The sequence below is a fragment of the Anas acuta genome, chromosome 11 (assembly GCF_963932015.1).
Source record: "Anas acuta chromosome 11, bAnaAcu1.1, whole genome shotgun sequence".
Lineage (NCBI taxonomy): Eukaryota > Metazoa > Chordata > Aves > Anseriformes > Anatidae > Anas > Anas acuta.
This window is the reverse complement of record NC_088989.1, coordinates 8983690-8998522: the sequence shown is the minus strand read 5'-3', so window position 1 is coordinate 8998522 and position 14833 is coordinate 8983690.

Genomic DNA, 14833 nt, shown 5'->3' with positions numbered 1-14833 from the left:
AAGGGGTGTAGCTGATTAACCGTTACGGGCCCGGTTGGATTCAGAGTACTGAACCAGTCGGACATTCACCAAAACTGGGGGTCCGTTCGGACATTCACCAAAAATGTAATAACCACCTGGGGGTCCGTTCAGACATTCACCAACAATGCATTAACCGTCTGGGGGTCTGGTTAGATTCAGAACACTGAACTATCACGGATAACCACCCTCACCCTAGTTGCATTAATGAGAGCTATCACAATGCAATCAAGTATGGTTTATTACAGCAACAGATAATCAGGTTCTTTTGGATTGCCGGTGATAGTGACTATCTGCAAAAGCAAGCTAGTATGCATGAAATACACAGGTGTTACAGGTGTTCTAGGTGCGGGTTCTAGGTGTTCTAGGTGCGGGTTCTAGGTGCGGGTTCTAGGTGCAGGTTCTAGGTGCGGGTTCTAGGTGTTCTAGGTGTTACAGGTGTTCTAGGTGTTACAGGTGTTATAGGTGCGCAGCCTAGAAATAAACGCGTTAAAAGGATCAAAGACTCTATAGAGATTTATAAGCAAATATTCAGATCTCACCCAAAGGCGTCCCAATGGGGGGGGAAGAGAGGCTCAGCCCGTCGGCTGATCCCAGGAGTCAGGAGGTCCTAAGGATGTTGTATGTCCTTGGGATGGTATCTCCCCTGACGATGGTATCTTCCCTAACATCCCCTCTCTCTTGGGCCAATTTATATTATTTTCTATCTTTTAGGTGGAGCTTGAGTGGCTCTAGTCAAGCATATCTTAGTTATGATTGGTGTAAAGTTTTCCCGTTTCCGTTTAAAGTAATAGGCTCCGAGAAATTCAGAGCGCATGCTCAGTGAGGGGTGGTCGCACCTTGGAGGCGGGTAGCTTTTGGGATGGAGGTGTGTTTTGGTATTATAATGATATTATAATGAGCAAAAAGTACACTAGGGTACAGCATTTGTCAAAACATGACAGGTCTTTGGCTTAGGGTGGCAAAAAGTGCAGCTTTGTGCACAAGAACAATCGAGGCCCCACCTGATTACAGAGCCTAGCCGTGGTGTCTCCACTCCACTCTACGCTCCGTGGTGTTCCTTAGAGCTAGCACACCAAGTTTCCCCAGCGCGATAGCATCTAAGGTTGGGAGCCTAGGGAATGCAGTTATGCCCTACCCTGAAAGCCTCTTCAATGCTGTACCTTTTCCTTAAAAGTGTGAATGTTAGTTTTATTTTCCTAGTTACTTCAGGCATTTACACCACAGAGGTTCTTGCAAGGAATTTACTACAGACAGATATCTGGTGAAGGAGGATGGACTTTGTCTGCCATAGGGCAGAGTGGGATAACAGTGGTACAAATCTTCCCCATTGCCAAGGAAACTGGGTACTACCTGGTCTGATGTACACACTTCAAGCATATCCTTGTTGTTGAAAATAGACAAATTGGGAAAAGTCACTGCTGGGATGTGGACATCTGGCTGCAGTAAGGTGCCCACCCCACTCTCACAGACCACCAAAAGCTTGTCTGGTGGTAGGTGCATCAGGCTGTTGTGGTTGTGTTGGATTTGACCTGAACAGTGGTGGAGGATGGCTCTGAAGGCAGTCAGTGACTCCAGAGCCATCCGTTTCCCCAAGGAGGAAGTTAAGCTCCTAAGCCCTGGATAAAATGCTCATCACTTAGACAAATGTGCAGAGATCCTCAAATCCTTCCTAGAAATAGGGGATTGTAATATTAAACATAATTATGAAATGTCTATAGAGCTGCAGCTACAGATGGGGCTTTACGACTGGTTTGAACTGATACTGCACCAGCATCAATTATCCCCAGCAAATGCACAGAGATATTTTTGGGGGTGGTATTTTCATTTTATGGCAGCACTCAGTCCCTTGCAGCCACCAGCCAGGTGCCTCCCCATTTGCACCCCAAACATGCAGGGATCTCAGCAACGCACTGCCTGTCCTGTCCTATTGCCTCAATAATCAACAGCTCAGATGAACATTTTACCCTACTTTGGCACCTATGCTGTCAAAATTACTGTGAATGAGGGAGCCTGCCTCTCTGCTACTGCAGCTGTGAATATTAGCTACAGAGTAGCACTAAATCTTGTTTAAGCTACAGTCATTCCACCCCGTGATGAATGTCACTACCTGAATAATTTGGGTAATTTCCTGCAGCTCTAGTGTACTAGCAGAGGAATGAATGTTAATTTACTGCTAATTTAGTATACTAACCCTTAATTAGCAACGAGCAAGCTCTGAAATATTGGGTTCTGAAAGCTCATCAAACTTTTACTAAAAAAAAAAAATCACCCCTCCCAGCTGAACTCTTCACTCTATTTGAGGTTATTAGCAAAATGCTCTGGGAGTGCTGTTCATTACCTCTCACTAGGATATATGTGGCTGGGAACACCCCCATTTACCACTCTCACTGCAGAACTCCATTAGGAAGATTCTTGCTCTTATATTCAGTGTATTCAGCTGCTGTGTTGCAATGTGTAGGTATGTGTTGTAGTTTTAGTGACAGGCAGGATTAATGGCACAGATTATCAATGACTGGTGGCTAAAAAGGTGAAAGAAAGGCTGAGTGGATCTAATGGGCTGGGTCATTGCTACAGGAGGCAGTACATGGCTACATAAAAAAGCTGGATGTGACATGACTACATCTTCTACTTTCTTCTCTGAGCTGTTTTGCCCTTTACAGTCAGGTCTAGTGTGACCTGCTCAATAGCCCCATTGATTCTGGGGGTGATAACTGGCACAGTAAGGCACAGTGCAGCCTGACCAGGGGTCTGTGTGGCTGGAGCAGGTTAATGGGGAGCACGTGCAGTGGGCTATGCAGTAGTGGAAAGTGGTGGGACAGGAGGAGAAGGGATGCTCGGGAAATGGAGGGACTGCAGAAAGGAAATCTGAGAAAGATGTGAGTGTCAGCTCAACTGCTGAAGCCAAACCAAGCCTGATCTGGGCAATGGGCCAGCACATGACTTATCCATGCCTCTGTGTCAGTGCTACAGTATTTTTGCACAAAAAAGTCCGAAGAGTCAGGCGAGACTTCATATTGTTGGAGATGAGGTTGGACAAAGGCCCATAAGTCTGGAGGACTCTGCTAGTGTCCAGCACAGTTTCATCTGCTGTGCAGAGTTATTCAGATATCAACTGGTTCAATAGCTCAGTAATAAATAGAAGGGCTTTTAAATGTGAGGAAAGACTTTACCTTCCCTGTACCCCTCCCGGAAGGGAGAAATGGTGGGAATTCACTGTGTTCCAACACTTTCGGGACAGGTTACACATATCATTGCAACTTGGTTTCCCACATCTAAGAAATGATGAATTATGATGAATTTTCTTGTTTCTGTATATGCAGGCTTGACCTCCCAGGTGCACTCCAAATGTGATGAACTGCTTTGGTATTTCCACCTGGGACCCCAATATTTACCCAGTATCTCCTACTCCCCCATATCCCACTAGCCTTTTGGTTTCAATTTTTCCCTTTTGCCTCTTAAGCTCATCTCCTGGCCTCCTAATTGTCACCTGGATGAGTGACAGGGACTCAATGGCCAGTGCTAGGATTGCCAAATATCCTTTGTAATATAGGATTCACTGCAGTGCTCCAGTAAAATCTTGTGAGAAGCCAATGTGATAGTCTTCTCATGGAAATAACCAAAGGCTGGACGTTCAGAGACATGGCCTACAGTCTACTTGAGCTTTTTTGCTGTGCATGTGGGTGACTGGCTGCAGATGTGGCCTGCCCTGAGATGCCAGGGCTGCCACGGCTCCAGCTGGGTCAAAGACACCAAACTGCAGTGTTGTACAGCCTTGTCTTACAGCCACAGCCTGGACATCCCCTGGCAGCATGCAGCTCCTGGCTCCACCTTGGTGTCTCCCCACTGCCCTGAGACCAGGTCCAGCTCTCAGAGTGGTTCCTTGTGAGGATTTTGGAAGAGTAGAAAAGGTGTGTGCTGAGAAAGGAGTCCTTGCTTGGGTGAGTGGAGCAGCAGGAGGGCAAGCCAATTTTCATCCTTCCAGAGGCCACATTGTTCTTTCCTTCTCCTTCTGTTCCCCACTCCCTCAGGTCTCACCAAATTTCTCTGTAGTTACTGGAGTTTCTCTTGTCATCTTCAAATGCCCCTCCTGCACCCAAGTACCCCTATTCAGCACCAGTGGACCCATTTCATACCGAACAAAGCACCAATACAATCTTGCTCTCAATCCTGTGTGGAAGTGAGTGTTCAGGGATGCTGAGATGTGCGGGGATCTCTGCCAGATCTCCCTCTTTCCCATGGCAACTCTTCCCTCGCAGACTATAGTTTTCCTGAGGAAAATTTGCCATTGCCAAAGTAGCCATTTCATGAAATAGAGAAGAAAAGTGTGACTGATATTCTCCTGCCACCTGGGCAGAAAAGGACTGAGATGTTGATATCTAGGTAAGAGAGATCTATCTTCCACCCTTGTTTTGTGGTGCTGACCATGTTGGAGAAGGGAATGACCATCTCAGTGTGCCTCTTTTTAGAAGGAGCTGATTCTACCCAGATATTCATTACAAGGAAGGAGCTGGGAGAGCCTCTTACTCCCTCTTGTCTTGTTGCACACATGTAAGAGCAGAATATGACATCAAAATTAGCACTTAAAATCCATTATTCAAAGAAGTATGCACTTCCATATTTATGTGGTGGTGTTTTGCTGCTGGAGCACTTCAATAAGGTCATACATGTTATGCTATATTTATCTGCAGTGTATTATTTAGACTCAAAGGGTGAGCTTCATCTAACCTGATGTAGTTGTGTTCATCTGAGTTTGGACACCTGCAGTTCTTGTACAGTCAGTGGAAGGAAACTGGCATTTTTACAGGTATCATTTGTTATCCAAAAATAGATGTCTAAGATAGCTGAGGTGAAATGAGCCCTAAAAGCTCAACTGATCACAAAGGACACTGAGGGTGCCAGGCCTAAGTGGATAAAGTCTGCATCAAGGGGAGTCCCATCCTTAGTTTTTTTCAGAGCTCCAGAGAAGAAAAGGCCCTGATAAACAGGAGAAAAGAAGACTCCATTTCAAGATGTGAAAACGTGAGTGTGTGCATTTGTACTTACTGTTTCATTTAACAGGTATATTCTATTTAAGATCTATTTTACTGTGGCCCAACAGAAATCAGTAGACAAGCTTATGGGGTGTGAATTGTGGCCCCTGGAAACAGCAATTAAAGCAAGACTTAGAGCACAGGTTGGATAATCTGTGAGATGGGAGAAAGTCTGACATGATGTTGTGGTTAGAAGAGATAGGGCAGGTTATCGCATGCATTAACATGACTCCCAGAAGATGATGCTGCCTGAATGTTGACACTGGGTGCAACTATGTCCCAAGCTTGAGAAGAATACTAAGAAACTTCCTCAAAGGACCATGTGATAGCTCAGTGCTTGTTTCACATCCCTTCAATTGAGAATTTCCAGACAATCACAGTCCTGGTAATGAAAACTCAGTCACCATCTGTAAGTGCTTGCACAGGGAGCGAGGGCTTGCCAAATTATCCTTGGTCCTAGCAGAAGGGCAGGCCATCAGTGGGTAGAATGTGGAGCTGAGCAAATCGGTGGTGGAAGCAGGGGTTTTGGTGGGAGCTGGCCCCTGGTACAGCACACCATGGGTGATGCTGGCTTTTGTTTTGCTGCCAACTGTATAATCAGGACAGAGTGTTTTTCTAACAGAGCTGCTGTAGTTCAAAGAGGGATTAATTCAAGGAAGTTTGTGCTGTGCAGTAGGTCAATATAGCCGATCACAACAGACCGTATGGGAAAAAGGGCTATTTCCATAAATCGTGGTCATGATTTCATCCAAAAGGTTTGGAAGCAGACTCTTGTTTACTAATCTGTAAAGTCTTTAAGCATAAATTTAAATTTTCTTTCTGGAAGCTCTTTAAAATTGATTCCCACAGTAAACCCAGCTTCAGGAAATCCAGGACAATGCCAGTTAATTAATTAAGGCGATTAACAAGTAAACTGGTACTTCCTTCCACTGTGGGCGAGCAGTTGGCATTTTAGCAAACTTTGCCTCATAATAATAGCAATACTTCTTGGGGCTGTCACACTGTCCTCCCCCACCTCCATCCTTTCCCAATTATAATTCTCTTCTTTTGATCTTGGAAATGCATTTTTATTATTATTATTATTATTTTGTATCTAAAATATGCTGCTTGGAGATGACATTTTATGAAATGCTCGTTTTAATTATACAGGGATGGTTATCACTGCAGGGATGTTGGCATTGGCTTTCAATGCAAAATCCTTCTTTTCTGATGATTATATCTAGGAAGGCTCTCTGAGCCTTAGGCACCTGAAAATTCGAATGCATCATTGTTCACTGCTGCGAATGACAGGGAACAGAAATTAAAGCAGAAGTAGGAGGGCAGTGGTGGTGGCACCTAAATCATCAGTCTGTGAAGACAGTGGGGTGGATGGTGTGCAGGTGTGCTGCTCCTGGCCCCAGTCAGGGGACCATGGCCATGCTCTGTGCACATACCCAAAGACAAGGGTGATGGTAGTGCTCACCCTCCTCTGCTGGCTCCTAAATGTGGTGAGGGAGGGAGGCAATGAAGACTTTCCTTCTGGAGAAGCACAGACACCAGCTAGTATGCCAACTGTCAGAGCCTGTGGCTGTGGATGACATGGGTCTTGTTGGCTTGCTGAGTGTTCAGCCTGGGGCTCTCCCAAAACCTTAGAGTGTAGGACCAGGGCCCTGCATAGTTGTGGTGTACATTGGAGCTACCTCAGCTCCATCCTTCACTTGTTGGCATCAGCCCCATAGACCTGCCCTGGCAGTTTTCCCTTGCTGGCAACAAGATAGTGCGGGCCAGGAGCCAACGGCTGCTGTGGTTCTTGGAGTTACTCCTTCAGGTCTAGCAATAGACGTTCCTGGTTCAAAAGACCCTCATATGGCAGCAGCATTTACTTTGGGCCAGGCTGCTCCCTCCTGCATATCTAATACTTCTTGAGGCTTTTCTCTCTCTCAGTGGGACCACCTGAACATTGACAGAGGTAAGGGTGGTACAATCTAAGGACACAGTGCTCAGTTTCAGTGCTACCATTAGAAGGAATGGGAATACCTGCTGCAAATGGAGCTGGAGCTGGTATTCCATGCTGGGGGCAGCTTTCACCCCCTCCCACTGGATGCAGGACATGATGTGAAGTTGAGCCCTGGAGCTGACCATACAGCAATGTTATTGCAGCTTTGCGAGATTCCCAGTGCCATCAAGTGAACTTTCTTGGTGTCATTTGCTGGGTTTAAATTTGTCCGAGGGTACCACTTCAGCATTTCTGCTTTTATGCCAACCTGCATGGGCTGTCTGATGAATCCATGGCTGTGAGGCCTCCTTAGTACTTAAATTGAACTAAGAGTTGAACTCGATGCTGAACAAACATGTGACTAATGATGGGTCCTTCCCTAAGGACCTTACATTAAAAAGGTTCCTCTGCAGATTATTAAAACTTCTGGTTTGCCACTGAGGTGAAGATAGAGCTGAGCAGCTTGTGGATATTCAGGGTCAGTAGTAAAAATGAAGAATTGGCTAGGTGGCATGAACAGGCATAGTTTAGTGGCCAAAAAGAAATACTCTGTACTTTGAAAAAGTACTCAGCTTAGTTCTTGGTTCTTTAATTTTTAAACTGTCCTGTCTTTTAAAAACCTAGCTCAATATTTAATTTCAAAATGGCATTTAAAAAATTAATGGTGTTGACAGTTTGTTTCCTTTTTGAGGCTAGAGGAAAGGGAAGGGAGTGACAGAAACTGCTCATTACAAGTCATTTTGGTCCTTTCATTTCTGTTTTTCAAGAAATTTCTTGTTCAGAAAAATTAATAGATCTCCACTGAAATAATAAGATAAAATGAGGCCTGTCTGTCTAGTGCTGCCCAGCTGTTTTGCTGCCATGGAAATGAAATAATGAGTTTCATTCACAAATGCAAAAGTGAATGCGAGAGCTGGGTCTAAGCTGCTGCCATTGCAGTAGGCAGCACAGGCAAACTCTGATAACTGAGCAACTGAGCTATCACTGCTTAAAGAAAGTGATCATTGAAGGATTAGCTGCGACTTTTAAAATTGTTATTAAGAAAAAACTAGTTCCAAGCGTCAAAAGACTCCAAGCATCTTTAAGAAACAAAGTGTGTGTTGTTTAGGGAAGAAAGCTCACAGGTGAAAAGCTCAGTTTTAAACCCTTTTAATCTCAACACAAAAAACAGGAAAAAAAAAAAGCCATTGATTTCATGTGTGATAGTGCTTTTTGCCTAATTTGATGCATTCAAGTGAGGGTGAACACTTCAGGGCTGCTGCAGCTGGGTCCTGCAGGTGCTGGGATCTGAGTGTGCGGGGCAAAACTGGGATGCTCACCTTTGGCTGGAGCAGGACATCCTTGAAGGCTTTCAGGGCAACATGATGGGCTTGCAGGGGAGGAAGAGATGCTGCAGTTCAGGGCCTTGTCCTGAAGCCTGCTGCAGTTGGCAGAAGAGCCCAGCTGCCTGACAGCCCTTCAGGCATGCAGCGTGCCCTCTCCTGCAGCTCCACTGCTTGTTTGTTATAATATCGAAAGGAACTATTAGCTAACTACCTGGAAAACTAATTAACCTATTGTAGCACAAATCCTGGGTTTACTGTTAATCTTACTGAAGGAGTCCTTCTGTCTGGGTTTGTCCTGGAGCTTAACACTGGGAGCAGCGGGAGCTGGAAATGTTCGGGACCTTTGAAAGAGAGACCGCATGCAGGCAGCCCGCATTAGCGGATGCTGGAGAATAATCCCCTGGCACATTAGCTCATGGATGTGTGTGTTGGCAGAGATCAAGTCAGCGACTCATGCTGAGCATCTGAGGTCACAACAAAACCCGAGTTTTGTAAAATAACACCGGCTTTTTTTTTAATCCATATTTATTCCTGGCTTTCAGGCACTTTTGTATGTATTGATCTGATCAATGTGAGTAACTTTTTTGAAAAACAGGCTTCTTTAAATGCCTTAAAAGCATCATTATTAGGATAATGGAACCAAAGTTAAAAACAAATCAAACAAATCACGTGTAAAAGGTTTCCCCCAGACAGCTTGAAAATAAATTGAAAACAAATTCAATTAAAATAACAATCAACCTTTTTGTTCCTTCAGTGGTATGATTTCTCTGAGGCAGGTACACAATGATAAGAGATTTCTTTGAAATGCTTGGGATAGCACACCCATAGGCAGAGCTATGACAGATCAAAGAGTATTTTTGGTAAAGAACAGCCTGCTACTATTAAGTTTCTACTTCAAGGTCTGAAATTTTTCTTTATATCCTCCCCCTTTTTTTTGTTTCTGTTGTTGTTGTTTTCAGTCCCAGATGCTTTTGCATCTGCTTCTGTTCTTTCCTCTTGCCTTTTACCTTAATAAGCTGGGCCCTAAATCTTGACCAAAAGGAAACATCTCTTAAAATTTCTTTTGGTATCATTGTTTTCTTCCTGGTTTAAATAATCAGTAGTTTTCTATTTCTCTGCTTGTTCTGATGCCCTTATGCCTGCAATTCCTCTGTGCCATTAATCTCCTCCACTCCAGATGCAATGGAAATGGGCCATGCTTGGAGCAGTGTGGGGAAGGGGGGGCAGTGAGATGTGGGGCTACACAACTGGGTTTGGGGCCTGCCTGGCTGAGGGATGGCGTGCCAGAGGTGCCAGGGCACTGAAACGATCTGCCAGGCCCCTTGTGGTTCCCTCGAGGGCATTTTGCTGTTGCAAATAGAATTACAGATGGGTTGAGGATTTGCTTCCCCATTATTTGGCACCATGTTTGTGGCCCCAGATCTGAAGCGGTGTGTGCAAAGGTGAAAGTAATGAAGCAGCTACTGATGAGCTGGTGTTTGCAAATGATTATGCTATTTTGGCTCTTAGTGATGAAGACATCCGGTTACTTAGTCATTGTTTTGTACGTGCAGCAGAGCACCTCGGCCTTGCAGCCACTCTGAAAAAGGCAGATTTTCTGTTTCAACCAAGATCTGGTCGTGCAAAAATCATCCCTGCATTACCCTTTGATTAGGGGCCTCTCTGGGCTGCCTGTGAAGTAGGAGCCTCTCAGCCAGGCTAGCGATGCTCTGGGTAGATTACAGTGCTATCTGCAGCGAGCACGTGATGTTGTTTGCAGAAAAGACTTGCTGGTTTTGTTCGCACTTCTTGTTGCAGATTAGCTCAATGGCCACTCTTCTCTGCCAAAGCACCTTTTAGTCCCTGAAGAAGCTGATGGGCTTTCTGTTTTGAAGATCCACTGAAACTAGATGTGAAGTACTCCTCTGGTATCTAGTGTGTGTTAGCACATAATGTTCTCAGACCTTTAACTGGAATTGGTTTGGATTGCTGTTCTGCATGAGTTGAGTGTTCAGTTTCCTGTACTCTCACTGCACTGGTAGGCAGGCATGAAGCTATTACACCCTTTTAGCAGAAGCAAACAGGAGTGGAGGGATTGAGGGCCATGTCTTGATCCCCTTGTTCATATAGAAGGATTGTTTGCTCCAAGTGCACCATGTCAGAGACATCTGAGGAGGTGCTGCTGGGAAAGCTCAGATGAGAAGATTGAGCTCTGATAGCTCCATCAAAGCCAGGCAGGCACTGGCATTGCAGCACTGATTCAACTTTTTTTTTTTTTTTTCTTTTCTTTTTGCCCCTTTTGCCCTTTTTTCAGTAGTGTTATATGTCTCTGAGATACTTTGTGTTTGGTTTGAAATGATAGTGTCACACAAATGTGTTAATGGTCAAAGGTAGAGTGTCTCTTGTTCTGAATGCAAGTGTTCCTTGTTATTCCAGTCACTGTCACTTCCACAATCATAGACTGTCTTTTGAGTCATCAGAATTGATTTTCATGCCCCACTAATTACTGCCATGTCTGTTCCTTGGAAACCATGGATAGTAAAGGCATCGTTCATGGGCATTGAACTAGTACAGTTTATTCTGAGATGAGTTAATATCTTACATGAAGGATATTTGATGCTAAATAGCTGGAGAGATATTTCAAGGTTTCTTGCTGCTTTGGAAAGTAATAAGCTTACAGTTGCCTTTCTGCAGTTTTTTTGTTTGCTCTTCTCTCCATTACATGATACAAACAAACTGCAAATCAGCTGGCATCATTTGCATATTATACAGACTCTGAATTTTACTGATTTTTATTAAGGATTCCTGGTAACCTGGTATTTTTAAGGTAAATTTAGGAAGGTGTTTCCTTTCTGTCAAGCTTGTCAGCAGATCTGTTGGAATAAAAATTAGAAGGTGCTAATACAATGAAGAAGATGCTAATACATTGAAGAAGAGCCAGATTATGACACTGGCAAGGAAGAACAGAACTTTGCATGTTTTGTTCCTCTGCAAGTGCAGCCACATCTGCAGGACAGTCTAATCTGGGAGCACCTGACTACCAGAGCAAGTTCTGGTAATAGGAAGGAAGGTTTTGGGAATGAATGGTGTTGGACAAGAATACAGTGGGAATATCATATGGGTTTGCTAGGTGATATCAACATCTGTTTCACAGTGGCAAGTCAAAGAGAAACATGACAATTCTTGGATTTATTTCTCTTTCAAGCAAGTCAGATTCTTAGTAAGAATTTATTTACAAGGTTTTCTGGAACATCCTTCTACTTTCATCAATTACCAGGCCTTGCTATTTAAACATGCGGAAGGTAAATTTATCTGGAATTGGTGGGAGCTACAGGTTTTGAACACCTATGACTAAGAGATAAAGTGAATCAAATGAGCTCTTAACAAGCTCTCCTCCCTGGATAGCCCCAGTCTTTGGAGAAGTTTGAAAGCTGAATCTGAATCTAAATTTTACAAATAACCTTTACCTTTTCAAGTGGCTGAACCAATGTTCCAGGTCCTGCAAGCACTGGCTCTGAATATTATAGCTTGACCCCAGCTATGGCAATATAAAAGAACAAGTTTATCTCTCCACAGAGTGCAGTCATTCCTGGGTGAAAAGTCTGGACGCTCTTCTTAGCAGCATAAAGCACAGTTTTAGGTAGGGAAGGAAAAGATTTTGCAGCCTACTCTGAAAGTAATTAACAGAAACAGGGTGTAAACACTCGCTTCTGTGCTCTCTGAAGTAAACAAAATAAGAATTTATGCTATTGACCTTGTTAAGTAAGTAACGTTTTCCCTTCTCTGCAATAGCTTTTGCTTTCTCCCACAGTTCAAAAGCCCCATGAGTCCGGGGCCGCGTGCTACACCGAAATGTTCAATCCTGCATTTGAATAAGCTGAATAAATCCAGCCATACTGCTAAACATATGGTAAGTAATAGCATCATTAACAATAGCATAGTGCACGTTTGACAACCGAAGGGATTTGGCTGCGGAGTGCCACAGCAGTGACAGCAGAGCGGCAGCGCTCGCCGCTCCTGCCAGGCTGTCCTGTCTTCTGCCCTCCCTCCACCCCTGTGCCGACCTTCTTGGAAATCTGACAGGCTGCCTGTCTTCTTGCCTTCTTATCTTCTGTTGCCTCCGAGGCTGGGTCACGCGCTCAGCGAAGGCTCTGCTTCACTGTTGAAAGCTGCTGTGTGTTCTTCCTGGGGTGGGTGCAAGGGACAGAGGAGAGAGACCCAAAGCCAGAGCGGGGCAGGTGGTGGAGTGATGAATTTCAGCTTTCAACTAGTTCAGAGGAAAGCACCTTGCTCTTTCTGTACGCTCCCTGACCTATCCCCAAGGTACAAGGCCTGTCGCTGCCGTCCAGCCCTGGGGACGGCACAAGATCCTGACTGTCCTCTGCCGCCAGTCCTTGAGGTGCCTCGGCCCCCAGTGCCTCATTCCTCAGACATCAGCAGGGGTTTGCAGCTGCTATTTGACTGACTTCTTGCTGCTCCGGCTGAAGTCACTGGCAGTGCCTGGTAACCCTGTTCCCCTTTCACCCCTGCTGACCTTCTTTCCTTGTCTTCTTCATCTTCGCTTTTCTTCCAAGCTCTCCTTGAATTGCCACGTCTCCTTCCCCCCACTCTCCTTATCAGGTCTGAAATAAACCCAGAAAGCCTAACACTTGTACACCTGGAAATACCAGGAGTTCTCCCAGAAAGACCTGACCTTGGCTTTCTGCATCCCAAAGGGCAGCTGATGGCAGTGGGTTTCACCCCCGTCCCCCTGGGCCTGGGCAGCAGGATGCCTCACACTGGTATGTTTCAGAAATGGGGTTGTTTTGCATCTCAGTGCTGTTGCTGGTCCGGTGCCTCATGAAAACACCCCCAGCCAGATGAAACTTCTCCCGTGTTGATAGCCAATTTTGCAAATTCTTTTCGACTCTTGCCCACAGAAACAGCAGATGGCTTCTGACCAAGAAGTCACTCCATCAATATAATGCTTAATGCCAGGGGATAAGTATTAAAATTGCTGCTTTACTATGCATCCTGGATACATAAAAAAGAGTTCACTTCATCACCTCAGAGCTCCCTTCACTTGCCACCTGGCATCCTCCTCCTGTGGATCTGAGAGCTCCTGAATAAACTCAGTTTGTGTGGCATTGCAATGGGCAGTGCTTGTGCTGCTTATCTACAGCGTTCGGTGCTGCTGCAAGTGCTTCCTCCTTTAATAGATTCTCCCAGACAATTTTTCTGTCAATATTCATACTTCTAGGTTTAAAAACATCTGTGAATGTTATGGTTAGGTCACCAGGTCCTGTTGTTCTGCTGTTCAGGTATTGTTCTCAGCCTCTGCTAGTTGCTGGGTTAAGAAAAACACCTCCATAAATGAATTTATTGTCTTTATTTTCAGCAGGAAGACTTTTTACATAAATGAACATTGCCCTGCAGCATTTGCAATCCAGATGTTACTGTTTTGTGTTAATGAAAAAGGACTCCAAAGTGAATAGAGTATAAGGTGATAATATGCTTAAAAAATAAAAGCAAAACCAGGAAAACAGTTCCTATACCTTGCACTGGTTGAGCTCTTCGAAATGCAGGAATAAAACAAAGTATAATAAGAAGGGAAGTGAAATTCAAATGTTTATTTTTTTTTTCTCTGAATCATTCATTGACTGTACTTTGAAAAATAGACAAGGACTTTTATTTTTCTTAAGTTAGGATTTTTAAAAAGATTGTTCCAATGCAAAGCCATGTTACATTGCTAGGGAAAGACACCATTTTAGTCATCTCACTTACACTTGTTTTTAAAGGGTTGTGTGTGTGGGGAGAGATATTACTGTCCTGCTTTGGAAAGATCAAAAGCTTGAAAAGCTGTATCTGTTTGGCTGTGCCTCAGGTCCATTTTTCCTATGTAATCTACTGTATATATATATGAGAGGCTAGGAAAGAGAGCAGGCAATGGAAGAGAGTCATTAGTAATAGCTGAGAACAGTGTTCAGTGCTTTGGGCTGAAAATAAGAAAAAGATTTATCTGCAAACAAGGAACGATGTTTTAACCAAAGGGGATGGTCGGGAAATGGGTTGTTACGGGGGGGGACGTGGGTTTCGGCAAGTGAGGGATCATGTAACATGTTACTGTACGTCGGGAGCAGCAGCACAGCTGTGTGCATCTGCACGGAGCACCACGTAGGGTTTGTGACTGATAACACGTGTTATGGATGTTTGTGTGCAATCACTTTTATTTGTGGAGCCGTGGTTTGCATCCCTGTGCCTGCCAGAAGGACAGTGCACGTGTTCAGTAGGCGCAGAGCGCGCACTCCCTGCGTTTGGCTGACTTTACAGATTTAATGCCATAGTGCCAGCCATCAATCTGCCTCCTAATATATGGCTCGCGGTGAATATTTCAGCCCTCACCCAGTCCCTGTCCGTCGTGCGGGAGCCCAGCAGATGGAGCAGTGCTCCTGTTCAAGAGGCTGCTCCGGGGGGAGGTTTTCATCGCGTTGGGAGCGGGGCCGGATCCAGAGCAGCGCTATGAA